Source organism: Myotis yumanensis, unplaced genomic scaffold, assembly GCF_028538775.1.
Source record: "Myotis yumanensis isolate MYYU_CA2020_CCGP unplaced genomic scaffold, mMyoYum1.0.hap1 SCAF_7, whole genome shotgun sequence".
NCBI classification, from domain to species: Eukaryota; Metazoa; Chordata; class Mammalia; order Chiroptera; family Vespertilionidae; genus Myotis; species Myotis yumanensis.
In genome coordinates this window covers 1,456,122-1,477,886 of record NW_027223758.1, presented here as the reverse complement: position 1 = coordinate 1,477,886, position 21,765 = coordinate 1,456,122, and the positions used below count along the sequence as shown (strand labels likewise).

Genomic DNA, 21,765 nt, shown 5'->3' with positions numbered 1-21,765 from the left:
GGGCTGATTGGGGGGTTGGGGCACCGCCCCCTGTCACACTCAAGGCAGGGTCGATGGGGAAGTTGTGGTGCCACCCCCTGTCACGCACAGAGCAGGGCCAATCAGGGGGTTGGGGCGCTGCCCCCTGTCACTCAGAGAGCAGGACCCATCAGGGGGGTTGGGGTGCTGCCCCCTGTCACACACAGAGCAGGGCCAATCGGGGTTGGGGCGCTGCCCCCTGTCACTCACAGAGCAAGGCCAATCAGGGGGTTGGGGCACCACCACTGTCACACTCGGGGCAGAGCCGATGGAGAGGTTATGGCTCTACCCTGTCACACACAGAGCAGGGCCTGTGGGGGGGGGGGAGTTTGGAGCGCCGCACCCTGTCACACACAGAGCAGGGCTGATCAGGGGGTTGGTGCCCTGCACCCTGTCAAACACAGAGCCACAGGGCAATCAGGGGATTGGGGAGCTCCCCCCTATCAGGCACAGAACAGGGCTGATCAAGGGGTTGGGGTGCCTTTCCCTGTCATGAACAGAGCAGGGCGGATAGGGAGGTTGTGGCCCCGCCCCCTGTCACACACAGAGCAGGGCTGATCAGGGGATTTGGGCGCTGCCCCCTGTCACGCTGATCCCGGTGCCGGGAGCCTCGCTGCTCCACTGATCCCGGTGCCAAGAGGCATATTACTGTTTTACCATATAGAATAGAGGACTGGTGCATGGGTTGGGGTTGGCTGGTTTGCCCTGAATGGTGTCCTGGATCGGGATGGGGGTCCCCACTGGGGTGCCTGGCCAGTCTAGGTGAGGGGCTGAGGGCTGTTTTCCTGAAGCGAGTAACTGAAGCTCCCAACCGCTCCTTGTTTTCTGTTTGTTTTTTTAATTCTAGGCCAGCTTTAGCTCTGAGGCCTCGCTGCTGAAAACATTGATACAATGTTTCGGTCTGGCTGGATGAATCCAGGCTGAATGAAATCCGGTTTCTGGGGTTTTGTTTAGCTTCTTATTTGCAACATAGTACATAGTTGCTTAGAGTTGCAGCTGAGAGGCCGGCAAGTTAGGCGGGGAACGTTGGAGTCCTCAGTCACTGGAGCAAGCGAGCCTCCCTGCTAGTTTCAGTGCATGGCTACCGGCCGTCATCTTGGCTGGCAGTTAATTTGCATATACTCACTGATTAGCCAATGAAAAAGGTAGCGGTCGTATGCTAATTACCATGTTTCTCTTTTATTAGTGTAGATTACATCATGGTATGTTTCAGGAAACCTTCTACTGTTCCTAGTTTCATGTCCATAATCCTGTCTCTAGTCTCTATCTAGTGCTGTTGATTTTGATCTTGTCTAGGTTAATCTCTTGTGTTCCATTATAAGGGCTATTCCAAGGTCACTCTTCTACTGCTCTACTGATAAGCTACAAGGAAGTGACTGAAGGAGTTTATCCTACCCAGTCAAGTTCATAACCTCCCAGCCTTGCTGCTTGCCTTCCCTGGGACTTCCCTGTGTCAGTGGATCTCCAGGGGTATAGGTTCTGGTGCTTTCCTTGGTGGGCAAAACCCTGGGGATGTGGGCCAAGCAAGTCCCACATTTATTGCCAATGGTCTTAGTCCAAGACTTCTTCATAAGTAGTGCATGGTATTTCTGTAATAATAGGGGGGTTTACTGATTGATTTCCTTCCATAGTCCTGTTAACACCTAAGCTGGGGAAACGACCGTTTCTCGGGGAGGGGATCCTGGTTAAAACACATAGCGCTTAAGAGGGGGAGCAGACATATGTCCTACATGCCAGGTCCCTTGAAAAATGTAAGCTGTGCAGATGTTTCTTCCATGCAGCGACTGCGTCAAGCAGCAAGGGTGGATCGGCTCCCAGTAGGGACTAAAGTTAAATTTTTTCAAGAAGCCAAAATCCTCACGTGATACAATCAGTCATCCCAATATCACCAAAGGTATAGGAGTTTGCACATCACCGAAGTCTATTCACATCATTAAGGAACGAGTCCCCGGAGACCGTTTCCTCTCTTTTCTGAGAAAAAAAGGGATGAAATTTTCATCAGATGCTGCTTCCGGGTGTCGCATTTCAAATGAAAATTGTATTCACAGGAACCGTGTTGCAAGGAACTGACTAGAGGTGAAAAGAATATCCTGACAACTGATGACTTTGAAATGACTTGTCTAGAGGATGGTGGGTTGCAGTCATCTTTTGACTTCAAGCAGATTCCCCTGAAATGGGCAACACCAGACGCTCTTAATTATGGGAGATACTGTTCCGAGAGTGATGCATGGAGCGTTGGCATCCTCCTCCAGGGGACCTTCAACTTAGGGGTCTGTGTATACCATTTTTTGCCACTGGGGGAAATTTTTTATCCATCTTTTCAGATTTAAATGAATCGCTGCCTTTTTCATTGCCTGAAGAATTTTGACTCCCCCCCCCCCCCCTCTTGTTTTTCTCATTTGGATAAGGATTATCACTTGGATTTTCACTTTTGTGTTTTTAAACCGCCATCGTTCCATTTTCTCCTTTCCTTTGCCTCTTCGTTAAGTCTGGTAGCACTTTCCGGTCATTGTTTGAGTGATGCTATTTCCGACCTTTTCTGTCCTTTTCATCTTTTTTCTCTCTTTCTCTGGATCTACTTTCCCTTGACGTGTCCAATCCTTTCCTGCCTGTTTCTCTCTCCTTACTCTTGATTAGTGGTGAAGGAGTCATCTCCATTGAGTTATCATTGTCATCAGCACTGCTTTCATGAGATTTAGATGCACTTCCTCTGGAAGATGAAGACCCGCCAACAGGCCCATTGTGTACTGCGTTCTTTGGACTGGGGTCTTTGCGATGAAACTCATTTTCAGGTATCATGTATGACTTCCTACATTTCAACTACCCAGAGTAGCCGGTAGCTAATGCATGTAGACGACGACTTTTCCCTTTTTCTTCTTGGCAGATTTTATGCACTCTTTTTTCCAAAGCCTGACCCAGATTTCAGATTTAAAACTTTTGGGTAGCAAGGAAGTATTTTTGTTAGCACAATCAAGATATTCCTCATGTGAATATATTCACCTGTTTCAAGGCAATGTACCGATGCCTTGGTTAGTTTGTAGTGCCACATTTATGTACCACATGTTGGAAATTTTCATAGTCTAGTTGATCAGCTTGATTTCCCCGATCAAATCCTGTTGCCCGCAGTATAGTAAGGAATCCTGGGTGGTTTCCACATTCCTTTCCGTATGTGGCTCTATCACTGTGCCACCTAGTCACAGTCTCTAACATACGGCAAAGAAACCTCCCATATCGACGCACTTCATTTTCAGTACAGCTTGCCACTGTGGAAAACAATGTCAGAGAAAACTCGATCATAGCAAAGAAGTGTGGAGAAATTTGGAGTTTTCTCTTGATGTACCAATTCAACAAAACGAGCACAGTAAACAGCATCGACTGCTGAAAAAATACATCAAGGAAATATACACAGCTGTAAAAATTTTGTGATGGTCTCCTTTGGTCTAGATTTGGCTAAAAGCCAGTTGTCCTTTCTAGTTTCAGTCTCTGTAGAACTCGCTGTACATGTTCCATTTGTTTCTTTTCTTCTTCAAGCAGCTTGGCCACAGTGCTCCTTTTCTTTTTTCTTTTTCTCTGGAGACATTTCTTAATTGTCATCAATTGCTTTCATCTGGACTTTAAGTTTACTGACTTCCCGATCATAGCTGGTGTGTGGAACTGCAAGGTCATACGTTGTCAGTGACCAGAATGTGGCATAGAATCGAGGGCTGATGTCATCCCAGACATTGGAAACGTGCAATGAGACTACCGCTTCACGAACAGGCGCCATCACCATTTCACATGATGCTATGTACTTGTGGACTTTATGTTGCTGTTTACTTCCCTTGTCTGATTTTTTAAGTTCATCATATTTGGATGAGATATGGCGTGCATACCTTGGCCTAGACAAGAAAAATGCTGCATCATGGGGTATATGAAATTCGTGATAGAGCACATCAATCGAAAGCACTCTCTTTGTGTACTCTTCTGTGCTTAGATTCAATGCTAAAAATCCACCAAACTGTACCAAGGTATCATGACACTGGTCATAGAGCTTTCCCACCAGTTCCACATCTTTCTCTCCACCTTCCTGAAAGATCACCCTATCCCCCTGCTGAGCTATCATCAAAACAAGGGGAAGAGCAAGGTCATAGTCCAATAGGGCATCCTTTAATCTCTATGTTTCTGGTCTGGCCACAAGAACCTCCCTCAGCTCTTAGTTGCTCTCCACCAGTCATGGCCTCTAGTTGCTCCGTTGTCATCGTCTCTTCCCCGGTGATTTCTATTCCTGCCATTTTATGTACCACTTCTTGCAATATAAGCAGGCCAGTACTTCTGCCTGCCTTGAGCTGATGAGCCACATATTGCAGAAGACCAGCCAGATCCATTGGATATTTAGGAAAGACTGCAGCACAGAAACTAACAAGAGGCCGAAGCCAGCTTGAACTGGTTGTATCGTCATGTTTCATCCTTCCCTTTTCTGGATTTGCTGAAGCCTCGATGATACAATAGGCCAAGACATCGTAATTCAATGAGGTGAGGCATTCCAGTGAATCTACTACAGGTGCCATCAACTCATCACACATCTGTATTTTTGCCAAGATATAATCAAACAAAATAGTTGGATTGCTGTGGCTCAATTTCCCAATTTGTCTTCCAGAAGGCCTCACATTTTCCTTGGTGAGATGGTTCATGATATCTCTAGCTTGGTCTATCGTTCGAGCTTTAACTTTTACTAAAAGTAGGGACCTGTTGTAAGTTTCATTCTTCCAGTGGCCATACAGATGATATCTATGCTGATATGGAAATGTTTTTAACATCGCCCATAGTTCCTCAGTCATACAAGCATTGCAGTCCATTAGAGAAAGAGATGGAAGTAGGGCCTGGTCAGTAATGCCAAGTAAACACCTAAGAATAACGTCCACTTTCTCTTGAACCTCTTGTTTCCTTCCATCAGACTGAAGCTCCTTCATAAAGGATTGGCCTATGCGCACCACTTTTGCAAGTAAAATGGGATCCCAAGAAAGGTGGGGACCGAGGTAACAGAACATACTGAAGGCATCTGTCCTCAAATCCTCAAAGCTCCCTGCTTGTTTTAGCGCTCTCTTATTTTGCAAAGCACGAACAGGTGACCCTTCAGCACCTTTAGGAATGCCAACTCTTTGGTAGAGAGGCTCAATAGTTATGTGAATAAGCTTGCAAATAGCAAGAGCTATCAGCTTGTGGGAAGCAGCATAGTATGGAGGCATCCAATCCATCATGTTCTGCGCATGCTGCCAATCGCCAATCTTTAATAAGGCTTCTAACAAACCAAGTTTTTGGTTGTCAGGTGGCTTTTCTACTGTCTCCTCCTCCTCTTCCTTTGCCTTCTCTTGCTTATCCATTTTTTCAGAAGACAATACAGCCACCATAAGTTTTCAAAGAATGGCCTTAGGTTCCACCACTTCTTGTTTATATTCATCCATCATGCAATTATCAGCTGGAAGAAGATGTACATAGAGATCATTTAAATCAATAAGATTACCTTGTAGGAGCACTGCTGCAACTCTGTATAAAGATGAAGGAGTCTTTCCATTCGGCTCCTGGTAACTTGAATTTGAACCCAAGTATATGACAAAGTGTTTGTGGCTCACACATATTCACACAAGATTCTAATAAAGATATGAAGAAGTCATCACATTCTGGTCTGCATTCAAACACTTCTAAAATGACACCCAAAACTCTATTGGGATCTAGATGAAAGCTTCCTATTAAGGATTTGATATTTTGTAAGATTAAATCACCAGTCATATTTCCCAATAAATCTTGCCCCAATTCAACAATCAGCTTAGCATAGCCTTCATTCTCTTCTCTTAACAAGCTGAACTTTTGCTGCGTATAAAAGAGTTTTGTCTTGATTTTCACTGATCTTTGATGGAATTGCCTTGATTGTTTGATAAGTCCTAATGATTCCAATGTTTCTGGATCCAGGAGTTCCTTTAGAATCGTGTCTGAAACGAAATACAAAGACGCTGATACCAATTGCGTAAAACAGTCTCTCTTGCTCTTCTCTTCTAAAACGGTTGTCTCAATATCTAACATGCAAAAGACATCAGCAAGAATGGAAGGCACATCCTCACGAAATTCGCTGATGTCATTGAAAACATCAGCTGCTTGTTCGGGCTTCAGATTTTCTTGAATGACATGGTGTGATAACTCATAGAGAGCTCGCTGGAAATCTCTGTAAGTGGAACTGCCGTGGCTCTTGTTTTCGCTGAGAAGCCAACATAAGTCCAACAGGTCGCCTCTCCCTGATTTCGCTCAGTTCTTTATCCACTCAACCCGGACCAACACCGACACTGCCTTCATCTTCCCCGCCTTAGTGACAGAGGCCCGGAAGTGCCTCACATCAGCTTGGGGTCAACGGGAAGTACCACCCACCAGGAATGCCGGGAACTGCGCCTTCGCTTTTTGAGTTTCAGGCCCCAACAATTTCTAAAATAAGATAAAATAAATAATGAAAGAGCATATTATACCAAAGATCACTCTATTAAAGTGCTCCAAAAGTAGGCATTTTTTTGAGATATTTACTCAAAAAAATAAAAACATATACATTTAAATTCCATACTCACCAGAGGGCCAGGGGTTCCCAAAGGTTTGCACGGAGTCAGCGAAGAAGGAATGACACGGAAACAGCCTTCAGTTGTTCTGCAGCCTAGCCAGGTTCTAGCCAGGCACTTCAGTGGCCTCTATGACCCGAGACAGGGTCTTTGCGAGATCCCTCCTCTGAAAGCTGCCTTGGAGAGCAACGAAGGCGACAAAGCTCCCAGGCCTGAGAAGCTCTGCAAATAGAAGGCCCTGGGCCGCTCACCTTGCTCCATTTTATAGCCCAAGAGCTTGGTGGGAGGAGCCAGAGACCCACCAATCGGCCGGCCCCAGGACTGAATCGCCGTCATCACCCATTGGAGGTCAAGTTTAGGGTCGGGACGCTCATGCCCCAGGCTAGGCCCCCGCATGGCCCGCCCTTCAGATGGCATTCACCAAAAGCATCTCAAGGAAACGTTCTCCTGAACCTGGCTGCGATGCCTGGTGTCGCCTCTTGTGTGGACTCCTCGGACCCAGGACCCGTGAAGAGTGTTGGGGGGGGGGGGGAGAGGTTATTTTATTTTATGTTATTTTATTATTTCTTTGCTCATTTCTCTTCATTCATTGCAATTGATTCTATTTCTGGGCAGTGAATGGTTACAAACATCAGTCCCATTTGTATTTTTTTAATCAGTAGAATTTCTGGATTTTAAGGACTATTTCAGTGCTTATCGTTGCCTGTCACATATCTGTCTGTACTTTCCATCCGTGGCAAACGGATGCCCTTAAACCTAATGAGTTTACTAAAAAAAACAAAAAACAAAAAAACAAAAAAAAACACTTAAAAATGACCTTAACCACGTGCTTCATTTGAAAATTGACATATAACTCTATAGAAGCCCTGTTCACTGTCTCTGCTATCCAAGTTGTCAACTGTCCTTGAATACATCTAGCAGTGATGGAGTGTGGTGTGAGGTAGGGCTTTACCTTGGGGGTGGTTTGGGGTGTGTATGTGTGTGTGTGTGTGTGTGTGTGTGTGTGTGTGTTTCTCTTGGTTTTTCAACCTCCAATGTAATTTGTCCTAAGTCAAGAGTCCAGGTAACCACACAACGAAAGTCTATTGGAGGCACTCGAGAAATGAGAGAAAGGAATTCAAACATAGCACTACAGAAAGTCCTCAACATACAGGACGAGAGAGCAGGAAAACAAAAGAGAAACAGAGGATTCCAAAACACTCAGTAAACCATAACATCGCAAGCACCCTTAACTGGCTATAAGCTCTTCTAGTATAAACAGATGACAAGATCCAATTGAAAGACAAAACGGAGCCCTGCAGGTGTGGCTCAGTAGGTGAGAGGTCCTATCATGCAATGGAAAGCTGAAGGTTCCATTCGGGGTCACAAGGGAATCCTGGTCAAGGGCACACACATGGTTGCACTTACCAGGTTCTATCCTGGCTCTGGGCAGGGTGCTTTTGTGGGAGGCAACCAACCCATGTTTCTCTCACATCAATGTTTCTCTCTCTCTCTCTCTCTCTCTCTCTCTCTCTCTCTCTTTCTCTCTTTCTCCTTCTGCTGAACATGGCTGTGATGCGTGGTGTTTATTCCTCCAAAGGAGAGCGTGGGGGAGGGGTGCCGGAAGGGGGAGACCGGAGATGCAAAAACACCAAACTAAGCGGGCCTTGGAGGTCATGGGAGGCAGAGGTTGAAGTTGAGGTGAATAAAATGTGTATGCTTTTGTATATTAGCTCTGAGAGAAGGATGCCAGAGGACAACAGAAGCTGGTGGAGGCAGGCGAGGTGCTCCCCAGAGCCCCCAGATGGAAAGGGGTGGCAGAAGGCCTGGCTGTAGGTGGAGGCATTGGGATCTGCTGCTGGGAAGACTTGCAAGGGTCTGTGCTGAGGGAGGATGACGAAAACAAGGCCCCCGTGGTGTAAAGGGCTTCACTGAGGACAGGACTGGTGGGGAGCACAGGGCCAGCGAGGAGCACAAATCCTGCAGGGAACACAGGACCCGCCAGGAGCACAGCACATGCCATGAACACAGGGGCAGCGCGGAGCCCAGGACCTGCGGGGAGCACTGAGCCGACTGGGAACACAGAGCAAGAGGGGAACACTGGCTCCTCAGGGCGCACAGAAATGGCGGGCAGCACAGGGCTGGCAGGGAGCAAAGGGTCCTCCTGGGACGCAGGGCCAGCAGAGGAGGGCGCAGGCGCGGGCTGAGGGGCTCAGGCTGCCAGTGCCTGAGGCGCAGCCTGGGCTCCCTGGCCTTGCTGCTTGCGCAGTCGCTGAAACCTTTGCTCTTTGGCCCTGCGGCTCTTGAGCCACACCTTCACTTGGTCCTCCTGCAGGTTCAGCCTGGCCGCCAGGGTCTCGCGTTCCTCAAAGGTCCCTTAGGGTTTGCCTTTAAAGAATTACTCCAGGACTCCCAGCTGTTGTGCGCTGAACACCGTGCAAGGCCGCCGCCGGCGGCATAGCCGCGTCCTCTCCCTCCGGGGGCTTGGGGACAACCGGGAGCCAGTGTGAAAACCGGGGTCTTGCATCCTGGATGCTCCTTGGCCCTCTGGGCTAGGAGCTGTGGCAACCGCCCTGCGAGTGCCGCCTTAAATAGTTGGTAGGTACTCGCCACCCAGCGGTCCCAACCAATGGGGCTCGAGGCAGCGCTGCCCTCAGGCCCCGCCCCTTGTGCAGGTGTGTGCGTGCTTGCATGCGTGCATGCGTGCCTGCTTTTTCGCACGCCGGTGCATAGGGGTGGGGTGGGATGGGGGTGAGGTGGGGCAGGCGGGTCCTCGGGGAGGCCCAATCATTGATTAGTCCTTTGACCTAGCAGCTGCCTGTGCCTGTCTTAGGGCCTGGCAGACATAGGTGGCCAGACAGCCATGGCCCTGTGTCGTAAGTGTTTCCCTCCACATCCTGCGTGGTTCAGGGTTCGGGTCTGGAAGTGGAGCCGCACACAAATGAAATAGAAAAGACACAAGATAATTTGGGAATATGGGGGACCAGGCGAGCAAGTCCAACTCAGGGAGAAGGACTTCCACTGTGCTCAGGCCTCACCAAGCTTTTATAGTGAGAGGTAAACAAGGTAGTGATTACCATAGTTACACAGTTCTTGTGAGTTTCACTTGTTTTGACCATGGTTACACTTCCTGCACTTCCTCATCCCATTAGCTTTCCCAGATAAGATCTAGGGAGTGTTATAAGGTCAAGCCTAATTATGCTAAGAGGACTGTGCCCTTCAAGCTAGGACTTGTTTGTGACTTTGCTAGCAGGTCAGTCTGAGGCTTAACCCTATATCAATTTCCCACATCTCACCCTTTTTTTTTATTATTAAGCTACTATAACTTACACATCAAAAACAAAACTGGCTAATTAAAACAATAACAATGCCAATCCGTAACCCAAAACATTTTAAAACTTAAGCATAACATTTCAAGAACAAAAAATGGTTTAAGTCCCAATTTCAATGTCCAACAGCTCTGAGTCCAAGTTTCAATGTCCGACAGTTCCTTATGTGTAGATGTCAGCAATGATATTTCAGTTCTGGATGGTGGACAAATGGTGGCAATGCAGGTCTGACCCTCTCTGGTTTGATCCTGGGCAACCTGCAGCGACGCACAGCTGCTGACTGCTAGCATGGCAAAGCGTCGTCAGCGTCTCCATCTCTGAACTGTCTCTCCTCTTGTCTTCATGGCTGGAGCATTCCTGAGAATTCCTCTCTGTTGCAGGAATCCACATGGTCTTGAAGTTGTTTTCTGAAAATATACAAACATATTCTCGACCGAAGGTTAATAAATGGAATTTTACTTGGGGTCCTTTTTATATTTGCCAAAATGATTTTCCTTTGGCTTATTTTGACACCTTGTGTGTTTTCCTAGGTGTCTGTTAGCATTATAAATGAAAAAAATTTTTTCTAGATGTAATTTAGTTACAGGATATTTTTCCTTACATGGTATTTTTCCACTATCCCCCCCCCCTTTTTTGACTTAATTATTAGGAGGATTTTTGGAAAATGTATAATGCAGTCTAGATAACTGTAAATTTTAATTTTTTTTTTTTTGCACAAAAATATGACTGCTTTAGGATCATTGCATGTTAAGCAAATTTACCATGAAATGAAAATTTTGGTTAATACTTCTTGAGCCAATTTGAATCTGAAAACCTGAGTGCTATTTTACCGTCAAATTTAATACTCTAACAACAATCTTAGTTTACACTGTAAATGTTAATGGAAAGGATTATTTTGCATCCTTGAGAAAGCCCTGAGCATTCCTGGTATTAGGTTGGATGTAGATATAGGGTAGCTGTTGTCAGCCAAGTCTCTGTTGTCTGGGTACTGATCTCAGCTGGGCCAAGTCTCTTTCTGTTACCTGGGTCCCGATCTGGGCTGGGCATGGGAAGCAAGAAGCAGCCATGGGGGCAGGAGACCTCCCTCAGAAGGGGTGAGTGCTCAATCCCCTGCATAGTTGGGGGGGGGGTGAGGATCCGTGCTCCACCTCTGTTGACCCCCAAGTTCTCTTCTGCTGGCCCCTCTTCGACTGTGCCTGTCTTAGGTTGTTCCTCCCCAAGGAATCTTACCCGTCTTTGACTAACCAGCCATCCTCCGGGGCCAAGCAGGGTGATGTGAGGTACAGTTCTGTCTCCTTGGTAACCTATGCCCCTGTGGGCTCCACGCCCAGCAATTGCCTTGGGATTCCCTCACCTACTGGTGGGGCCCCGGCATTGCACATATCTTGGGGAACCCAGGTTTCTTCTCCAGGGAGGGCCCAGCTCATGCCATTGGGCGAGAGACAGATCCACGGCACCAGCCACCATGAGGCTTCAACCTCAGCATGAACAGAGCTCAGGCAACAGCTGTGGGCAATTGGATTGTAAGAAGAGGGACCCTCTTGACAAAAAGAGCAAGAGAGGTCAATATAGAATGCTCAAGTGCCTTCCCAGGGGGCCTTCCACACAGTGAAAGGGATTAAATCCTTTAATGTCCTTATTAAATTTCTGCCAGACATTCAAAGAATTAGTTTAGGATAAATGTACAATGACAGTGTAGAACAATATCATGTAAGGATATTCTTTGCTCTAGGCCATGGCAATTCAATTTCCAATAAATATTAGTGGAAGATATTTCAAAATTTTAAAATTTCTCCTTTTTATTAATTTTAAGATAATATTTTTAAACAGCATTCCCTATCGGCTTGTTTGCATATACAGAGGGATCATGGGAAGCCTTCAGTAACCTTTTGAAAAGAGTTTTACTTTACTAGGCTGCTTATAAAGATACTGGCTTCTTATAGCAGGTGTGTTTATTAATAAAGTTAGTAAATTTAGTAAAGTTTTATGTCTGATTCACGAGGTGCAAACGCTGCCCCACCTCCAGCCTAATTTAAAATGCAGCTGCGAGGAGCTTTTGTCATTTTAAACGACATCTTAAAATTCTACTGCTGTTTTTTAAGAAATATAAAACAAAATAACTTGTTTTGCCCTTTCTTAGAGGCAAAAACTTAAAATATATTTATTAATTTATATTTGATAAAGCTTTCCATGTGATTTCAAGTATATTAAATTGGCTTTATTAAAAAATCCTTTAAGAAGAGAGAATAAACTTTTGAAAACATTTCAGGGCCCGTGAAATGTCCCAAAGTCATTCCTTGGTTATAGTTTTGAAATCCAACTTGGAAGACCATCAAATATATATGTGTATATATGATTTAAAGATTATATACCTTTTATAATTATTAAGAGATATCAATTAAATTAAAACTGATCTTTGTATATAAAAATTTCAGTTGGGATCACAGAATTTATCCTCTTTTTTAATCAGATCAATGAGTAACATATTTTGAATTCTAATTATTTCAAAGAAAATAAAAGTTATTTTTTCAAAGATAAATCTCTATACTTTAGGCATTTAGCTACCTCAATTACATAATTTTTCCCAATTCAATCTGAACCTTAAACTTTTAGCTGGCAAGTCAAATATTTAGCATTTCTCAATCAATAACATTTTTAAGAATAAACTTCAAAAATGCAAGACATAATCAACCAACAGATTTAATTCTGTCCTCTAGATTTAGTATGAGGCACACTCAGATCAATATTTCAGCATTATTTCACTTCAAAATACCTAGGTATAAGTTTTTAGATTCAAACCCAATTATCATTTTAAGGCAGTTGCTTTGGCAAATTTTCTGTAACAGACAATTTTACCAAATTTCTTTGAGGCTTTTAAGATTAACTTTGGAACAGGTTTTATTAACATTTCAAAAATCACTTTATTATGGAAAAATAACAATCTTGTTGCTATAACCAGCCTGCATTTCTTCCCTGGGTCAAATTCGCCATTTTTCTTAGGAAATAATCAGTCTTGGGTTTTATTCTGTACATTTGTAAAGAGATTTCAGCTCAAAACTCTATCTAGATGTCCAAAATCGGACAATGCGCGCTTTAGTTCCAAGCCAGTTTTTCTCTTTACACGTGCACAGAAATCCCAGACGAATTTTTTTAATTTTGTAAAACTTTTCAATTAGAATAGTTGGGGAGGGGGCTTCCATATTGGATGGCCATGTGCTTTCTTCCCTTCCCCCACCATCCTGCTTTGGGGGAAGTTTCAACAAATGACTCAGATGGCATATTTTTCCCAAAGTCATGCTTAATAGAAAAAGACATTTTAAATTTTTTCCTATTTCGCTTTCTAAAGTCATGGCTAGCACCCAAGGTTATCTTAGCCAAAGTTTGGTTGTCATAAGATGTTCTCCGATAATTTTTTAACAAAACTAATCTTTTTACGGGCGAGCCGAAAACTCTGCCCTCTCCTGCCACCTTTGAATCTCTCCACACCAGAGGTGGATTCTGTAGCGGAATTTCATTTCTTATTACAGATTTTAGATTCCAAATACAAATTAAGATTTTAATTTGAACAAGAAAATCTGTTGCGAAAGAAGCAAAGTGTTGGTGTGGTGGTTTTCCTTATGCGGTTTTGAACACATACATTCAGGTTCACACAGCCCTTTCCCCAATGGCTGCTTGGAAACATGGTTGTAGCCTCCGTCAATGTTTTCTTCAACACGATCTGCTTAAGACACAGCCAAGATCTTCTGCCTCAGGTCAAGAAACAGATTTTAATTTGAACAATGGCGCTCTTCTTTTTCCCTCCTGATTTAAAAGAGTACCTTTTAATATTACAATTTCTTTATAGTTTGGTGTTTTTGCACAGGTGATCTATTAACAGAGAATTAATTAGGACATGGAGGTGGAGGGAGCCATGAAGGCCATTCCTCCCATTTTTTCTTTTCTTTATGCTCCTCTTTAGGAGTGGAAGGTGCAAGGGGAGGAGATTTATCCTCCTTGGCCTCTCTCAAAGGCTCTAGTAAATGAAATACTGTGTTTCACAAGGAAAAACACTTTGGAGGCAAGTTTTTCCCTGCTGCTGACCTTTTTTCGATTTCTAACTTTTTGGCAAACTTTTAAGATCTAATGTACCTTTTTCAAGAAAACAAAAATTATGTTCTATAACAACATGCAAAAACTATAAGAGATTATCTCCTGGAACTTTAGCTCCTTAAGCATGCAACGCAACAGTCTGTAATAAAGTTTCTTACTTTTTTGAAAGCCCAATCTACTTTTTTAAAGCCGAATCCTGCCCGGTTAGCCTGGTTGAGAAAACGTTCCCACACCGCCTACAGCTCCGGACCACTGTAGCTGATTGTGGGCGTTTGTGTGCGGTGAAATAACCCCTCACCTTTACGGTGAATTTTCCTACCTTTATGGTGAATTCTTTGTTCCTCACTTTGCCAGTGAAACTTCGTTTTTTCGCTCTAGCGAAACCTTCACTTCCAGAGTTCCCGACGGGCGCCAGATGTCGTAAGTGTTTCCCTCCACATCCTGCGTGGTTCAGGGTTCGGGTCTGGAAGTGGAGCCGCACACAAATGAAATAGAAAAGACACAAGATAATTTGGGAATATGGGGGACCAGGCGAGCAAGTCCAACTCAGGGAGAAGGACTTCCACTGTGCTCAGGCCTCACCAAGCTTTTATAGTGAGAGGTAAACAAGGTAGTGATTACCATAGTTACACAGTTCTTGTGAGTTTCACTTGTTTTGACCATGGTTACACTTCCTGCACTTCCTCATCCCATTAGCTTTCCCAGATAAGATCTAGGGAGTGTTATAAGGTCAAGCCTAATTATGCTAAGAGGACTGTGCCCTTCAAGCTAGGACTTGTTTGTGACTTTGCCAGCAGGTCAGTCTGAGGCTTAACCCTATATCAATTTCCCACAGCCCTACCCTCAAGAGGACTTGGTAGTGTGCTGTTCCCCAGGGGGCTTTTATTAGAATCCACCTGAGAAACGATGACCTGCGTGATGGAATGCCAAAGGAAACCACACTGTGAGATCTCCTAGCTACATTCAGCTCGCCATCTGAACTGCCTCTTCCCATTTCAGGGTGTCTTCTCCCCTAACTGGACATGATTTCTGCTTCCTGGGAGCACGTTGGTCTCCACGAGAGTTGACGGCCCTGACGTCCACAAGGGATAACCCAACCGATTCCTTGGTTTGTAAATTGGGACTGGAGGCCCCCTGCTCCATGATGTCTAAAAGAGAAACAGGGTGTGTAACGAACCAAAAAAAAAAAAAAAGACTGTCTAGAACTCTGTCTCCTGGCCCCACTTAGCAGAGCCATAGAATGATGTCCCACCAAGATTTTTCCGTGAGAGCCTTTGTTATGCCCGAATGAACTTGCCTGAATAGGGTCCCGTCATACAGAGGCGTCTATCACCTGAGGCAGAAGATCTTGGCTGTGTCTTAAGCAGATCGTGTTGAAGAAAACATTGACGGAGGCTACAACCATGTTTCCAAGCAGCCATTGGGGAAAGGGCTGTGTGAACCTGAATGTATGTGTTCAAAACCGCATAAGGAAAACCACCACACCAACACTTTGCTTCTTTTGCAACAGATTTTCTTGTTCCAATATGGGCAAGCATTGCTGTCCTGAAAGATGAATTTCTTACAAAATTCTATATCCAAAGTTTCCAGATCACCCTAGCTTCCTGCAATGGATGTCACATTTCTATAAACAACTTTCATTTCCACAGACACTTCATTACTTGCTGAGCTGTGTGTTGAAGGGCTCTTTATTAGTGTTTGCACAGGCAGTTTCTCACGTGCGCGCACGCGTACACACACACACACACATACACAAACACACAGCACACATGCCCTCATATTTTCTAATATAGAAACAACTAAGTATGTGGGTTTCCATTTGGGATTGCTTTATCCTTGGTGTGGGATATTTTAGGTTGAGTAAGAAATAAGTGATCAGCGAATGCCTCGCCTTTGAGACACAGTGGTTTGTACACTGTGAGTGGTCCCGTACATGACCAGTGTTGTTTGATGAATAAAAGGTTTCACCTGATTTTACCCTGCATCATTTCACTCGAGTGAATAATGTGTAAAACAGCGTTGGTCTTCCATGATTCCCTCTCCTTTGTTGAGTTCCGTCATGTTTTCTAAGGGAAGGACCATGACTGGAGGATTTTCCACATAGGTGACATGTCTAGGGCTCTTCTCCCGTGTAGGAACTCTGGTGTCTGATGAGATTCGCATGTTGGTGTTCGCACACTAACTGCATTCACATGGATTCTCTCTGGTGTGTGTTATGTGGTAACATGTCGACAGCTCAGACTTTTGACGGAAAGCCTTCCCACACATGGGACATACATGTGGTTTCTGCCCCGTGTGCATTCTCTGGTGCGGGTTCAGGCCAGAGCTTTGACTAGTGACATTCATAGCACTGCTTGCCCGGATGGACTCAATCCTGCTTTTCTGTGGTAAGATCTTTGATTGAGAGCTTTGTCAAAGAGGGAACATTCATGTGGTTACTCTCCTGTGTGGATGGCCTCATGCTGTCGAAGGAAAGAACTCTGACTGAAGGCTTTCCCACACTCACCGCACTTATAAGGCTTCTCTCCGTTGTGCACAGCATTGTGGTTTCTAAGCCCAGGTCATTGCAGAAAGCCTTTCCCTCTTCCATGACATTCACATGGTTTCTCTCTAGGGTGAATCATGTTCTGCACTCTGAGGTTGAAAACACTCATGAAGGGAATCCCAGGGTCACACTGTGGTGTACATGTCATTGTGTCTACTAAGGCATTCCTCCAGTCCAGGTGACTTTCTGCACTGTTGGATGACATCTGGTTTCTTTCTTATGTGAACTGCGGAATGCAGAGACACGGTTTATCTATGAGTAAATTCATCACTTCAATCAGCCCTTGCACCCTTCTTCCAGAAGCTGCAGAGAGCTCGCATTTTCACGGCATGGTTGAGGCAGAGGTAGGATTCTGGACATGTTCTGAAGTCGTCCAGGTCAGGGAGGGCTCCTCGGCTGGGGTTGGGGTGGGCATGGACTGAGGGATTCTGAGAGGGGCACTGAGGCTGCCGAAGGACCACAGAAGGGAAGGGCACCTTTGGAGGGTGAATTCCTAAGGGCTTTTAGTGCCCCTGAGGGTGGGGATGACCTTGATTGTGAGAGAGGGATTAGGCAGGGACCTAGAGTTGGAGCCCAAACTACTGTCATTTCAAGGAACATCAGACTCCACTCTCCTCTCAGGGACCTGAGCTTTGTAGCACAACCATGATGCCAAACATGATCTGACATGATCAGAAATGAAACCCAATCACAAGCACGACATGTTGTGCAGACTTTTATTAGTACGGGATAAAAAGTAGATGCAGCGGAACTTCATAAATCATTTCATACAGCATAATACATAAAATAAAATAAGTAAAATACCCCCCCCCCCCAACAAGACGTGATGCGTCTTCCCGCTGTTCAATGTTGCCACGAGAAGGGGTTGAATCCTCCAAGTCCAGGGAATGCGAAGGGAAAAGCAGCAGGAAGCTGCGATTCGCAGGTGTGCACACTCCGAAAGTTCGCCCAGTCCTACGGGCGCCAGAGCACACTGCCAGGAGTAGCGTGGAGGCTGGGCTGGGTCCTTGGGAAGGTTGTGAGCAGCAGCTCTCCAGTGGGTCCTGCACCAGCAGCAGCTATTTCGATCTCAGCACTTTGAATGGGTAACGAGGTCATGTGCGCCCCAATGGGCTCAGCCCGGAGCACCGACACAGCAGCCCAGGCAGGCCATCATGTGCATGCACAGTAGCCAACAAATGGTGTCGGCGCTGATGTCTCAGCTGGGCCCTGGCACTCCAGAGGATGCCGACATCCCCGCGAAGAGCCCAAGCCGCAGAGGCAAGCGCACTCCTCCATGCCTCCACCTGTAACGGCCACCACAGTCCACCGATATCATATGTAAAAAAGTTGCTCTCACCCCTCCCACTGTGGAGTCGCTGGCTGTCTGACCAACAAGTCGCTGTGCTGCAGGGAGGGAGACTTATATATACCGAGGCGGGAGGGCTGAGCCAATCATAAGCCATGCTAGAGCAGCCACGCCCATTGCGGCGGTGTGATTGGTGGATTCCCGGTGGAATAGCCTGTCTGTGGCTCCGCTCCCGCCTGCCAGCGCCCAACCAGCTCTAACTTTGGAATAGAAACCGACAGGATTCAAATCACCTGGTATAAATACAGACGTCCCAAGGCAAGGAGACACAGAACTTGGCTGGGGAACCTAACCAGAACTTGGCTGGAGATCCAAACCAGAACTTGGCTGGAGATCCGAGACAGAACTTGGCTGGAGATCCTGGCCAGAACTTGGCTAGAGCAATTAGGAAGCAACTTTAGAGTGAGGGAGCGCTCGCTTCCGCTTCCGGGGCGGCTGATTCGAGGGGTTTGTTTTTTCCACCCGCGGCACCTCGGAAGAGCGCCTGCAGCACGGGCCATGCCGTCCGAGAGCCGCCGCTGCCTCAGCCGCCGCCGCCGGGAGCCCTGCAGGCGCTGCGCAGCTCCGGCAAAGGTCGCCTCTGCTACCGCCGCGACTGGCTTCTGCGGGGCGAGGATGTTTTAGAAGAACGTGCGTCCACTCCCCAGCTATCTTCTTACGCCGGATGGGTGGTAGATCATCTCCTACCCCCCACACAAGAGAACCTGTCTGCCTCAGAGACTTCGACATCGTCTAGCTCCACTTCAGGCCTGGACCAACCTTCATTTGTTCCCAGGTATCCCATAAGAAGCCTTGCCTTCTCACCAGCATCCCCGAGAACACCAGCAACACCAGGTGGGACCAAGGGCACACGTGGGTCCCAGCACACGGAACCCATGTTACTTCGGTCCTCCAGGGGCATCGAGGTGGAAGGCTGCATCCGAATGTATGAGCTAGTGCACAGAATGCAAGGAACAGAGGGCCTGAGGTTGTGGCAGGAGGAGCAGGGGAGGAAGGTGCCAGCGCTCTCTGAGATGGCATCTGAACAGCTGAAGCGTTTTGATGAACGCAAGGAACGGGAGCATCGCAAAGAATTCCAGGACTTGAGGGAAGTGCTGGACAAGAGCTCCAGAGAAGCCCTGGCACAGCAAGAAAAGCTGAAAGCGGAGCATCGCTACAGAGTGGAGATTCTCAACCTGAAGCTGTGGGAGGCAGAGCAGCAGCGGCTGCGGAGGGAGGAAGGCCAGCTCCGCCTGCGGAGCCTCTATGCCCTGCAGGAGGAGCTGCTGCACCTCAACCAGCAGCTGGACTCCGTGGGCCAGCACAGAGACCCGAAGGTGGACCTGCTGGCCTTGCGGAGCCGAGGCAACCAGCTGCGAGGCCTCATCGCGGGGATCATTCGGACCACCTCAGAGAACGGCGTTCCCACGGCAGAGGACAAAGCCGTGGCCGAGAGCGCGCTGCAAGAAATGCGGGACCTCCTGACGGTCGCCAGGGCGTGTGAAGACAAGAGGAGGAGGCAGATTGAAGAGGAGGCCCGGGTGAAGCGGCAAGAGGCACAGGTGCAGCAGAGGCCAGAGGTCCACAATGAGTGTCCCGCTCCCAGCCAGGGCCCGGGAGGGACACGGAGTGATGGCCTCCAGGTGAAGGTCCAAGACAGTACAATGCAGTGGCACCAGCAGCTGCAGGAGGCCTCCCGTCAGTGTGTGCTGGCCTTTGAGGGACTGACCGGCAGCAAAGACAGCCAGGTCAAAAAGATAAAGATGGACCTCCAGAAGGCAGCCACTATCCCAGTGAGCCAGATCTCCACCATCGCAGGCTCCAAGCTGAAGGAGATCTTTGTCAAGATCCACAACCTGCTCTCTGGGAAACCTGTTCAATCTGGTGGGTGCTCTGTGTCCGTCACACTGAATCCACAGGGCCTGGACTTTGTCCAGTACAAACTGGCAGAGAAGTTTGTGAAACTAGGAGAGGAAGAGGTGGCCTCTCATCATGAAGTTGCGTTCCCCATCGCCGCCATAGCGTCCGGGATCTGGGAGCTGCACCCGAGGGTGGGGGACCTCATCTTGGCTCATCTGCACAAGAATTGTCCGTACTCTGTCCCTCTCTACCCAGCTTCCAGGGAGGGAATGGCTTTGGAAGACTATCAAAGAATGCTTGGCTACCAAGTGAAGGATTCCAAGGTGGAGCAGCAGGACTGCTTTCTGAAACGCATGTCCGGGATGATGCGTCTCTATGCTGCCATCATCCAGCTCCGGTGGCCATATGGAACTCGACAAGAGGTTCACCCTCATGGCTTAAACCATGGCTGGTGCTGGTTGGCACAGATACTACACATGGAGCCCCTGCCGGACGTGACGGCCACCCTCCTCTTGGACTTCTTAGAGGTGTGTGGGAATGCCCTCATGAAGCAGTATCAGGCCCAGTTCTGGAGGATGATCCTTCTCATCAAAGAGGACTACTGCCCCAGGATTGAAGCCATTACAAGCTCGGGAGAGATGGGATCCTTCAGACGCCTCAAGCGGTTCTTGGAGGAATGTTTGCAGCGCAAGGAGGTTCCTGTCCCCAAGGGCTTTCTGACTTCCGCCTTCTGGCGTTCCTGATGTCACTCGTCACCCCCCCGGCACCGTTTTGTTGCAGAGGCGCAGTAATAAAGCCACTGAGCAGAGCTGTGTTTGAGAGAGCACTGTCAGATTTAGAAACCTACCAATATGTATTTTTATATATCTATTTATGCCTCGTGGCTAGGAAAGGTTTTCATGGGCCACTGATGACTCCTCAAGGGATCCACAGGACAGAAGGGGAATGGATTCGGCCTTCTCACTTTTGCAAAGGGTTTGAGGTGTTTAGCACTTGATGCCACAGTTTCTGTCTCGAATCTTTCAGAAAGTAGGTAATACCTAAGTGTGTCGCTCTGAGCTGAAGTGAGCCCACCACTTCCAAGAATCCTGTAGTAGTTGAGGCCTGAATCCTCACATATGACTCTGAGCTGTGGCTGCTTTGCCTTTCTCGGCTTGTGAAGTCATTAGAAATTCAGAGGCAATGCCTGATGTAGGGATGGACTTTGTCCTCAATGGCATTTCAGACAGCCTACTGTCTAGAATTAGGCCCTGCCATGTGTTGTATTGAACCAAGAAGCACTGTTTGCCCTCTCGATTGGAATCCAGTGCCTGGGTGACAAGGGATGCATGAGTCAGGGCAGGTGCCCTCTGTGTGTGTCGGGTTTTCAGTTTGAATGAAGATGGACCGAGATGGAGCTGGCCACAGTATGCATGAGCTGAGCATCCACAAGCAATGGCGGGGTGAAACAGAGATGTTAGGAATTGAGAACTGCATTATTGTTGTTGTTGTTGTTGTTGTTATTTTGGCTTGTTCTGACTAATGAATGATGATAAATGTGCCTGATTAAACCCACTACAGAAATCCAAAGCCTGGCTTTTCAGATAAGAGTGGAGATTTGAAAGATTTACTACCTTTTGTACTGCAGAGGCAGCGGCCACGGTCTCTTCCTCCTTGAATGTCATGTGTGGGGAACGGGGTGTTGTGAGGAGGTTCCCTGGTACTGTTGAAGTGACCCCCTCTATGAATTATTTACTATGGTGCCAACAAATAATAAAACTTGAATTTTAAAAATCCAAAACAAAGCAACTTTAGTGCTTTACGGGCCCCAGCGGCCTCCGTAACCCCGCCCCCAGGGGCGGGGCCAGCGCACCAACTCTGCTGTTGCCAGGATGAAGCCTCCACCAAGGTGACAAGGCTGACCCTGCACGCTATTAAAGGGGCGACGTGGCCCGCGGCGCCATCTGTAGCGCCCTCCAGAAGAGGCAGCTGCCCTGACTACTGCAGACGCAGCGGGGCCAGCTGGAGCCGGACGTCGCCAAACTGGCCTGGAAGCTGCCAGGC

At 47.1% G+C, this 21,765-nt stretch overlaps 2 pseudogenes; one reads left to right on the top strand and one right to left on the bottom strand.

Moving 5' to 3' along the window:
- Window positions 1-1,661: 1,661 nt before the first annotated feature.
- On the bottom strand, window positions 1,662-6,342 carry LOC139014325 (THO complex subunit 2-like; annotated as a pseudogene).
- Window positions 6,343-16,864: 10,522 nt separating this feature from the next.
- Window positions 16,865-20,465, top strand: LOC139014324 (mRNA export factor GLE1 pseudogene; annotated as a pseudogene).
- Window positions 20,466-21,765: the final 1,300 nt, after the last annotated feature.